The 11,613-nt window shown below is 37.2% G+C and overlaps 1 long non-coding RNA gene across 1 annotated transcript; it reads left to right on the forward strand.

Moving 5' to 3' along the window:
- Nucleotides 1–361: 361 nt before the first annotated feature.
- Nucleotides 362–10,550, forward strand: LOC124231302 (uncharacterized). The gene is made up of 3 exons (XR_006886485.1): nucleotides 362–473; nucleotides 7,599–7,670; nucleotides 10,435–10,550. It is a non-coding gene; the product is annotated as an uncharacterized LOC124231302 (long non-coding RNA).
- The last annotated feature ends 1,063 nt before the right edge of the window (nucleotides 10,551–11,613 follow it).

Here is an 11,613-nt window from a genome sequence, read left to right on the forward strand (position 1 = left end):
TTATTAATTATTGACATTTTGATTGTTCATTTGCATTCATAAGGCGTGTCATGTTTTTAAAATGCTTTACAATGCAGTAATCTATTCAGCAACCTCATTACTTAAGTTCATTGTTTCCCTTCCCTCAATCGCATGAGATAATTAAAAGTGGGGGTTTAAGTACACTGGCAAAATCAAATATTTTATTTGCGAAGACTAAAAATTCAAGTTCTGTTTTGCTTTATTTTAAAAACAAGTTACTAGAGATCTTGTCAAGATGGCAGCGTAAGCAGACTCTGAACTCATCTCCTCCCACGAACACAACCAGGTTACAACTATTTTTGGAAAAATTACCCTGGATAGAAAACTGAAAACTGGATAAAAAGAGCCCCCACAACAAGGGACAGTCCTGACTAAGGTGGAAGAGGCAGAAATTCCTTCTGGAGAGAAAAAGAAGCCACAATCAGGAGCAATGGACTTTTTCAGCTGGCCAGGTAAGAGCCACCCTAAGGTACACAGCCCTCTCTGGAGGAGTGAGAACCGGAGCAGGGGCCAGTACTGCTATGAGCATCCTGCAGACTCAGCACAACTGAGATGAGGGTCTTACTATCTGGCTTCCCTGGCTATTAACCGCAGCAGGGATACCCTCAGAAAAGCTATCCTCTGAAAGCCGAAAAGACCCGGGTCTTAAAGGGCCCATGCACAAACTCACCCATCTCAGCAACCTAAGATCACCAGAGAGAAGGCTGACAGTGCTTTGGTGAAAAGAGACTCACCTGGTGGGTTCTGGGTGCAACTTGGTGATAGGAGATACCTCTCTGGAGACTGAGACATTGGTGGCAGCCATTGTTGTGACCTACTCCAGGCAGGCTGACACAGACCCTGGCAGATACCATTGAAATTCTTCCCCTGACCTCTTAGCCTAGGGGTCTGCCACACCCACTGGAGTCCAGATTTAAACCAGTTCAGCCAAGGCAGGCAGCCTGCCCTAGGGAACTGCCCCACCCAACAACAAGCCCTCAGGCTACTTGTTGGCCTGCATTGACTTGGTATCTTGATCCTCTACAGCATGAAAGGGTATCTGCCTCTGTGGGGTAGGGCCTGTGTGAGGAACAGGTGAACTGTGGGGAGCATTGGTAGAGAGGTGGGCGCCTCTGCAGTGCAGCATCGGGGTATGCTCCAGGGGGTTGAGAAGTGTGCATGGACCAGGACTGTGTTGACAGTGTGTGTGGTCTTGTGGGGGGTGAGGCTTACCAGTGGCATAAGACCTGTGCTTCACAAATAGCCATAAAAAAGATCAGCCCCACCTCCCAAAGCCTGAAACAATTGAGTGCTCCTGTGCCAAGGGCTAGCCCCACTCAGCTGCACTCCTAAGAGAACTGACAACAGTCTTGTAGGCCCATAGCAGTTGTAAGCCCCTAAGCCTGGTGACCAGCTACATTGGGTACCAACCCAATTAAGAGGAAAACTGCAATAGGAGTGTGGTGTTAGACCTTGTAGTCAATGGTGCTGAGGCTCCCCATACCAGATTTACAAACAGCTGGCCAGGGAAGGACAGACTAGACTCCCTGGGTACCTGCATTAAGAGCAACCCTGCCACAGCAGAAGGACACAAGTAGCCCACAAAGGGGTCACTCCTGGATCTTTTGGACTGGTGACAAGAGGGAAGCACACTTCTGGGCCTCTAAAGGCATCTCATACATAAGGCCACTTCTCCAAGATCAGGAGACGTAGCCAACTCACCTAATATATAGATATAAGCACAGAGAAAGAGGCATAATGAGGAGACATAAAGAGGCATAATTTCAAGCAAGGTAAGAGGACAAAACCCCAGAAAAAGGACTAAATGAAACAGAAATAGGTGACCTACCTGACAAAGAGTTCAAACAAAAACTCATAAGGATGCTCACAGATAGTGGGAGAAGACTGGATGAACACAGTGAGCTCATCAGCAAAAAATTGGAAAATATAAAAAAGAATCAGTCAGAAATGAAGAATACAATACTGGAAATGAAAAATTGACTAGAGGGACTCAATAGCAGAGTAGAGGATAGAGAAGAATGGATCAACAAGCTAGACGAAAGACTAAAGGAAATCACCCAAGCTGAAAAGAAAAAAGAAAAAAGGATTAGACAGAATGAGAACAGTCTAGGGGAACTCTGGGACAATATCAAGTGCACTAACATTCATATTATAGGTGTCCCAGAAGGAGAAGACAGAGACAAAAGGGCAGAAAATTTATTTGAAGACCAAATAGATGAAAATTTCCCTAACCTAAGGAAGGAAATAGACATCCAAGTTCAGGAGGCACAGAGAGCTCCAAACAAGATAAGCCCAAAGAGGCCCACACCAAGACACGTTATAATTAAAATGTCCAAAATTAAATATAAAGAGAGAATCCTAAAAGCAGCAAGAGAAAGGCAACAGGTGACATACAAAGGAAAGCCCATAACGCTATCAGTGGATTTCTCAGTTGAAACCCTACAGGTGAGAAGAGAGTGGCATGACATATGTAAAGTGCTAAAAGGAAATAACCTACAGCCAAGAATACTCTATCCATCAAGGTTGTCATTCAGAATGAAAGTAGAGATAAATACCTTCCCAGATAAGCAAAAATTAAAGGAGTTTATCACCAAGAAACCAGTTCCACATGAAATGCTGAGGGGACTTAATTAGTGGGAAACCAATGACCACAAATAGGGCTAAAAAGATTATCAACGCCCCTCTAAAAAAACCCAGGCATTAAAATCACTGCTAAAGGCAAAAATATAGTAAAGGTAGCAGATCAACCACCTGTGAAGATAAGATGAAGGTGAAAAGACAAAAGTGCTAAAATTACCTATTTCAATGATAAGAGGGTAATGGGTAGACACACAGAAAACAAGAGATTAGATATGATTTCAAAAGCATAAAGTGTGGAAGGAGGGGAGTCAAAAAGTAGAGATTTTAAAAAAAGGTCAAGGTAAAGAGTCTATCAAGTCTATGTAGACTGTTATATACATAGAATATTATATAGGATCCTCATGGTAATCACAAATCAGAAATCTATTATAAGTAAACAAATAAGTTTGACAAAAGAAATCAAACATATTACTAAAGAAAGACATCAAACCACAAGGGAAGAGAGCAAGAGAAAAAGAAACAGAGAAGAACTACTACAACACCCAGAAAAAAAGTAACAAAATAGCAATAAGTACATATTTATCAATAGCTATTTTAAATGTCAATGGACTAACTGCTCCAATCAAAAGGCATAGGGTGGCCAATTGGATAAAAAAACAAGACCCATGTATATGCTGCATACAAGAGACACAGTTTGAACCTAAAGAAACTCACATACTGAAAGTGAAATGAAGGAAAAAGATATTCCATGCAAATGGCAAAGAAAAGACATCAGAGGTAGTAGTACTTATATCAGACAAAGCAGACTTTGAAACAAAAACTGTAACAAGAGTAAAGAATGGCACTACATAGTGATAAAGGGAACAATCTAATAAAAGAATATAACACTTGTAAGTATGTTTGCAACCAGCATAGGAGCATCTAAATATATAAAGCAATTATTAACAGACATAAAAGGAGGAATAGACAGTAACACAATAATAGTAGGGGACTCTAACACTCCACTTACATCAATGGATAGATCATCCAAACAGGAGATCGATAAGGAAACACTGCTCTTAAAGAACACATTTGACCAGATGGACTTGGTGGATATATATAAAACATTCCATCCAAAAACCACAGAATATTCATTCTTTTCAAATGCACATGGGACATTCTCCAGGAGTGATCACATATTAGGCCACAAAACAAGTCTCAATAAATTTAAGGAGATAGAAATAATACCATGCATCTTTTCTGACCACAAAGGTATGAAACGAGAATTCATCTACAGGAAGAAAACCAGAAAAGCCACAAAAATGTGGAGATTGAACAAAATTCTACTGAAAAATGACTGGGTCAATGAAGAAATCAAAGGAGAAATCAAAGGAGAAATAAAAAAATTCCTAGAGACAAATGAAAATGAAAATACAATGTGCCAAAATCTGTGGGATACAGCTAAAGCAGTTCTAAGAGGGAAGTTTATAGCAATTCAGGGCTACCTCAATAAAGAAGAAAAATCCCAAATAGACAATCTAACAGCGTGTCTAAGGGTACTGGAAAAAGAAGAACAAACAAAGCCCCAAATCAGCAGAAGGAAGGAAATAATAAAAATCAGAGCAGAAATAAATAAAATAGAGACTAAAGAAACAATAGAAAAAATTAATGAAACCAAAAGCTGATTCTTTGAAAAGATAAACAATATTGACAAACCCTAAGCTAGATTTACCAAGAGAAAAAGAGAGAAGGCTCAAATAAATAAAATCAGAAATGAAAGGGGAGACATTACAATGGACACCTCAGAAATACAAAAGATAATAAGAGAATACTATGAAAACCTATATGTCAACAAATTGGATAATCTAGAAGAAATGCATAAATTCTTAGAAGCATACAACCTTCCAAAACTGGACCAAGAAGAAGTAGAGAATTTGAATAGACCAATCACCAGTAAGGAGATCGAAACACTAATCAAAAACATCCCGCAAAATAAAAGTCCTGGACCAGATGGCTTCCCTGGTGAATTCTACCAAACATTCAAAGAAGACTTAATACCTATCCTTCTCAAACTCTTCCAAGAAATTGAAGAGTAGGGGAGGCTTCCTAACTCGTTCTACGAAGCCAACATGACCTTGATACCAAAACCAGACAAGGACAATACAAAAAAAGAAAATTACAGGCCAATATCACTGATGAACATTGATGCAAAAATCCTCAACAAAATACTAGCAAATAGAATACAACAACAATACATTAAAAAGATCATGCGTCATGATCAAGTGGGTTTCATTCCAGGGATGCAGGCATGGTTCAACATCTACAAATATATCAACGTGATACACCACATTAACAAAATGAAGAATAAAAATCACATGATCATCTCAATAGATGCAGAGAAAGCATTTGACAAGATAAAGCATCCATTTATGATAAAAACTCAATATAAAATAGGTATGGAAGGAAAATACCTCAACATGATAAAGGCCATATATGGCAAACCCACAGCAAATATCATTCTCAATGGAGAAAAACTGAAAGCTATCCCTCTAAGAACAGGAATCAGACAAGGAAGCCCACTGTCTCCACTCTTATTTAGCATAGTATTGGAAGTCCTAGCCAGAGCAATCAGGCAAGAAAAAGAAATAAAAGGGATCCATATTGGAAAAGAAGAAGTGAAACTGGCACTCTTTGCAGACAACATGATTTTATATATAGACAACCCTAAAAAATGCACTAAAAACTTTTAGAAATAAGAAATGAATACAGTCAAGTCACAAGATAAAAAATCAACATAGAAAAATCGGTTGCGTTTCTATACACTAACAACGAAGTAGCAGAAAGAGAAATTGAGTAGAAGCCCATTTACAACTGCAACAAAAAGAATAAAATACCTAGGAATAAACTGAACCAAAGAGGTGAAAGATCTGTACATCAAAACTATAAAACATTGTTGAAAGAAATCAAAGAGACAAAGAAATGGAAAGATATTCCGTTCTCTTGGATTGGAAGAATCAACATCATTAAAATGTTCACACTTCCTAAAGCAGTCTATAGATTCAATGCAATCCCTGTCAAAGTTCCAACAACATTTTTCACAGAAATAGAACAAAGAATCCTAAAATTTACATGGAACACCAAAGACCCTGAATTGGCAAAGGATTCCTGAGAAAAAAGAACAAATCTGGAGGTATCACACTCCCTGACTTCAAAATATACCACAAAGCTATAGTAACCAAAATAGCGTGGTACTGGCACAAAAACAGACACACAGATCAATGAAACAGAATGAAGAGCCCAGAAATAAACCCACACATTTATGGACAGCTAATATCCTACAAGGGAGCCAAGAGCATACAATGGAGAAAGGAGAGTCTCTTCAATAAATGGTGTTGGGAAAACTGGACAGCCATATGCAAAAGAATGAAAGTAGACCATTACCTTTCACCATGCACTAAAATCAACTTAAAATTGTTTAAATACTTGAATGTAAGGCCTGAAACCATGAAAATTCTAGAAGAAAACTTAGGCAGTATGCTCGTTGACATCAGTTCTTAGCAGCATATTTTCAAGTACCATGTCTGACCCAGCAAGGGAAACAAAAGAAAAAATGAACAAATGGGACTACATCAAACTAAAAAGCTTATGCACAGCAAAGGAAACCATCAACAAAACGAAAAGACAACCCTACAATTGGGAGAAAATATTTGCAAACCATATATCAGATAAGGGGTTAATTTCCAAAATATACAAAGAACTCATGCATCTCAACAACAACAAAAAAAACCAACAACCCAATTAGAAAATAGGCAAAAGGTATGAACAGAGATTTCTCCAAAGAAGATATACGGATGGCCAACAGGCATATGAAAACACGCTCAACATCAGTAGCTACCAGGCAAATGCAAATCAAAACTACAATGAGACATCAGCTCACTCTGGTCAGAATGGCTATAATTAACAAGATAGGAAACAAGAAGTGTTGGAGAGGATGTGGAGAGAAGGGAACCCTCGTACACTGCTGGTGGGAGTGCAAACTGGTTCAGCCACTATGGAAAGCAGTATGGAGATTCCTCAGAAAATTAAGAATAGATCTACCATATGATCCAGCTATCCCACTGCTGGGTATTTATCCAAAGAACTTGCAAACAGAAATGCATAAAGATACATGTACCCCTATGTTCATTGCAGCATTATTCACAATAACCAAGACTTGGAAGTAAGCTGGCTGCCCCTCAAGGGAGGAATGGATAAAGAAGATGTGGTATATATACACAATGGAATACTACTCAGCCATAAGAAATGATGAAATCCAGCCATTGGTGACAACATGGATGGACCTTGAGGGTATTATGTTAAGGAAATAAGTCAGAGGGAGAAAGTCAAATACTGTATTATCTCACTCATAAATAGAAGATAAAAACAACAACAAACAAACACCTAGCAACAGAGATTGGCTTGGTGGTTACCATATGGGAAGGGGGCAGGGGGAAGGGCCATAGGGGTGATTAGGCTCCCATGTGAGGGAATGGACTATAATTAGTTTTGGGGTGGTGATGTAATCTACACAGAATTCAAAATATATTACGATGTACATCTGAAAGCTATATAATGTTATAATCCAATGTTACCGCACTAAAAAATAAATAATTAAATAAATAAATACAATTTAAAAACCCCCCAAAAAACAAACAAAAAAACCAAGTTACTGCATTGTTTCATTTTTAGCCTTGTGCTTAAATGTGGACTATGACAGAGGTATCCCACATGTAATTTTCTGGAAGAAGCTGGAGGAAAGGCTGTGTGTGTGTGTGTGTGTGTGTTATGTATTAGTAGTATTCCTCACTGTTTTGTTATAGCTTCTACTAATTTCTCTGGTCATGAGAGGACTTTTTAAACTAAGGAGTTTACAATATGTTAGAAAAAATTTTTTAAAACTCAATGGAATCTACTAAATGAACTATAATAAAACAATCCATTCACAGGAGAAATTAATCAATTGAAATTTATTTTTGAAGATCTATGTGAGAGCAGATGTATTGAGACCAACCTCTGAAAACTTCTCATCACAGGTGGACACATCCTCTCAGGTAATGCAAAAAAGACAAACTCGTTCTCAGAGCACTTCAAGGTCGTGTGCCCAAGGGACCCACTGGGCCTGATCCAGGTCTAGAGTCACGTGGCTGCCCTCCCTAGGTGCAGGATGTGGGAGAGGAATAGGATGGGGAAAGCAACTCACTCTCCCAAGCTCCTAATTCTCCTGGATCCTGACCCTAATAAGCTACATCAATTCTAAGATAAGTACAATTTCATTAACCAACTAGAGAGAGGTTATGTAAATTCTCTTGCTTCATTTTCCTGTTTTCAACCCAGACTTTGTGTAACTTCATGCATACTAATTCTACTCTGGGGTCTTAAATTTCTAACTACCTGTCTGTAAAATTCTCAAGTGCAGATTTAAGTAAGTTCAAATTCACATAGACACAACATACACGAGAGCTGAATACTCATATATTATAAACATATACATGCAATGCTCTGAAACAAGGCTATTCAATTTCTGCATTATCTTTTACATATAGCTGTGTATTCATAATATTCGTTTTGTTTGTTAATGTGGATGCATGTTAGCATTTGTCTTAAATATTAAAAGACTGGGGAAAATCATATGTTTGAAATGGGCATGGATTAATATAAACAATATGATTTAATAACAATTTTAAGGAAGCATATTTTACTATTATAGCTAATTTCCTTTAATAATCATATAGCACAAATCATATTATTTGTTAAAAAAGCATATTAATTTTCTTTGTGAGAAATATACAGAAATTAAAGAAATACCTTGCTTAAAGTAAAGGTTACGAACATGTTTCTCCTTTACAGCACACATGCTAGCATTAGAGTCTTTAAAATTAAATATCTATAACAAAAATTTATGGTAGAAAAATGGGCCTCTATATTCAATTTCAAATAGAGAAAACCCATAGCTTGGTTTAACCACTTAGTTAAAACTGTAGTTTGAATAAAATGAGAATTGACTGAATAAAACTTCTCTAGGAAATAACCACAGGAAAATCTCTACAGGAAAGTAGAGAGCACTACACGTTAAATATTTGTGAAATAAAACATTATTAGAATGTCATTACACAGTCATTGCAAATGGTGGTTGCTCAAAGGTGATGAGGCTTTTTGTTGGCCATTTACCCAGATTCTTATTCATATACTCTGTGCTTACATAGGATGTGCAGAGTGAAGGTAGGAGGGAGCTGAAATAGATAATGCCAAGTGAAAATAGAAAAGATTGTCCCTAATTAGTTCAAATATGCTCCTACACTCAAATAAGCAAGCAAACTAAAATAACTGAACTGAAAGTAACCAACACAAACCTGGTCACACTCATTCTTCTGTTGTAGTTTTCAAACACACAAATCATCTATTTTTCTTCTTATAAAACAATAGAAATCACTTCCATTAGTGTTACCAAAATAAAGTTGAAACTTACTGAAAATAAACTGTAGAAAAAGCTAAAATATATCTCTATATCTATTACAGGCTTCCCCCCCCCCCCCCCATATATATAGGTAAAGTTTAACGGGAAGATTTCCAAGGCTGACTTTGGGTATACTTTCAAGTTCTTTCTCAAAAGTGAGAATTTTAAATATAGATTTTTCATCAATTGCCTGATCTTGGCCCTTAAAGTCTTACTCTGCAATGCACTTACATTTATTAGGATTACCCAGTTGGATCCCTGTCTAGTGTGATGCTGTGGAGTGTTGAGCTCTGTGAGGACTGTCTCCCCATGCAAACATCTCTCAGGGCCCTGCTAATGAGCTCCCCTCTGTTGTCTCTCAGACCACAGCTCCATTAGCAGTGTTGTAATACCAAAGATAAGTTGTGCAGCTTGTCAATTTGATTTTTGCTAACATCATGGCCTGTATTTTGTACTATATTTTATAAGGATCTCTCCGGGAGACTGTGGATCACCTTGCCGGCCAGGCAGAAGCCATTCATCCTGGCCTAATGAAAGCACAGTTTAATTAAGAAGCATTCTGCCATTTACTGTGTACTCTAGACTACAATTTTGATGTTGGTCTATAAATGCTAAGATTTGTCAGATTCAATTTCTCTGCTCTAATTTCCTATCAGAGAAAATGTTATACCAGGCGTGGATCCAATTTTCCTTTTCTATTAGCATTTATATTGACAGAATTAATGATTTTATTGTTATCTTTGGCTTGTTGCTAATAGCCAACATCATATCCCTTCTTGGGGATGGTCCCATACGTATTGTAAACTCATTGTCCCAGGAGGAATGACAACTCATTGTATTAGATTTATTTTAAGGTAGCCTAGTTAAGCAGTGGGAAAAGAAATCAGAAGAGCTTTGGAAAAAAGGATAGTATTCTCAGATAAAAAGGAAGATTAACTTTTTTCTATACGAATAAAGTGTCTAAATGGATAGGCTGGCAAAGATTCCGCGAGGCTCTCCTGGCAGGTTTGAGGAAGCATAAATCCGATACATTTTCCCTACCCAAAAAATATCCTAAGGGGACTATGAACCCCCATTGGATTTGAAATACAATTAACAATATCAAGAGGTAGTATACTTTGCATATATTTCTCACCTTTTGGAAGTCAATTTCCTCTATAACTAATCTAATCACCTCCCTGACATAGCTGTAGTTTACATATTAATTTATTTCCCAAATATTCAGGTTGGAGTGAGTTTAAAGTCCCTATTCATGAATAATTTATTCATTACTTAAGTGCAAATGAGTTAGTTGTGCAGTTTTATGGAGAAAGAAAGCCATGGTGTGGCACTCTTGTGTAATGTATTTCTTTTCTGTGCAGGTTATTACCATGAACCTCTTCATGTACTCACCTTAACGTGTAACAGGGGCACCAGTGTTCTTCGAGTTCACAGTCAGCATATATTAGAAGCATTTACATCAAGATACAGCCAGGAAATTTTATTGTAAATGTTATTTTACTTTTTATCTAACACATTGATAAGTATATTTAAATCTATTTCTACACCATTTACAGTACTGCAAAATAAGGAAAAAGAGAGGGAATAACTGGTATTTTTGTGTTCAATAAGTGCAAGAATAATTGTCTTCTTGCCAGAAGTAATGTGAAATGGAGATATGTTCATGGAGTGTAATTAAATATATTTAGTATCCAAAACTGTCTATATGCAAATTCCATGTCAATATTTTCTAAATTATATTCACCCTCTGAGACATGTGTGACTAACACTACGATTTCAGTGAGGTGAACCAAATCAGTCCCTCCAGAGATTGTTAAATGAATTTCTACAAGCATTAAGAAACAGAGTTCCTCTGTGTATTACTGTTCACATCCATGGCTTACAATTTAAAATCACCATAGCAGATTATAGTAGGCAGAAAGAAACATAACAGAGAAGATATTAGTTGAGGAGAGAGAGAGAGAAAAAGAGAGAATGAAAGATGGCATATGATAGTATTATAGAGCTGTCCCACTTAACACAAAACAAAACCAGCAATTTAAACATTATATATTGGATTAAAAATGCCTCATTTAGGGAAACCAAATGTTCCAAACTGTCCTTTGCATACACAGATGTTCTAGGTAAGGACTCGTGACTAGAAATCAGAAGATTCCGACTTTAATTCAGGGGCCTCTGTAAATGTATTGACTATTTTGACAAGGAAGTCACAGTAAACAGAGAGCTTGAGTCTCAGTGCAGTGCACCTGCATGCCCTTAACCTCTTTGAACTCACTTTTCTTATCTGCAAAGCAGTAAAAATAACATAAGCACAGCAGGGTGGGAGTATCAAACATGGAATTGCAATGTAAATTTCAGTGTGCTGCACAAATGTGTTGGTGGTAATATTGTCATTGAATTAAATAAATGTATGTAGATACTCATTCTCATGTTTAAGTTATTATATTTTTAAAATTCACTTATCGTTCATTGATTTCCACACAAATACACTCCCTTCAGCAGAGTTGAAGAAGTTAGGTGGTTATAAAAGGATGCATTTA

Source organism: Equus quagga, chromosome 21 (assembly GCF_021613505.1).
Source record: "Equus quagga isolate Etosha38 chromosome 21, UCLA_HA_Equagga_1.0, whole genome shotgun sequence".
Classification (NCBI taxonomy): Eukaryota; Metazoa; Chordata; class Mammalia; order Perissodactyla; family Equidae; genus Equus; species Equus quagga.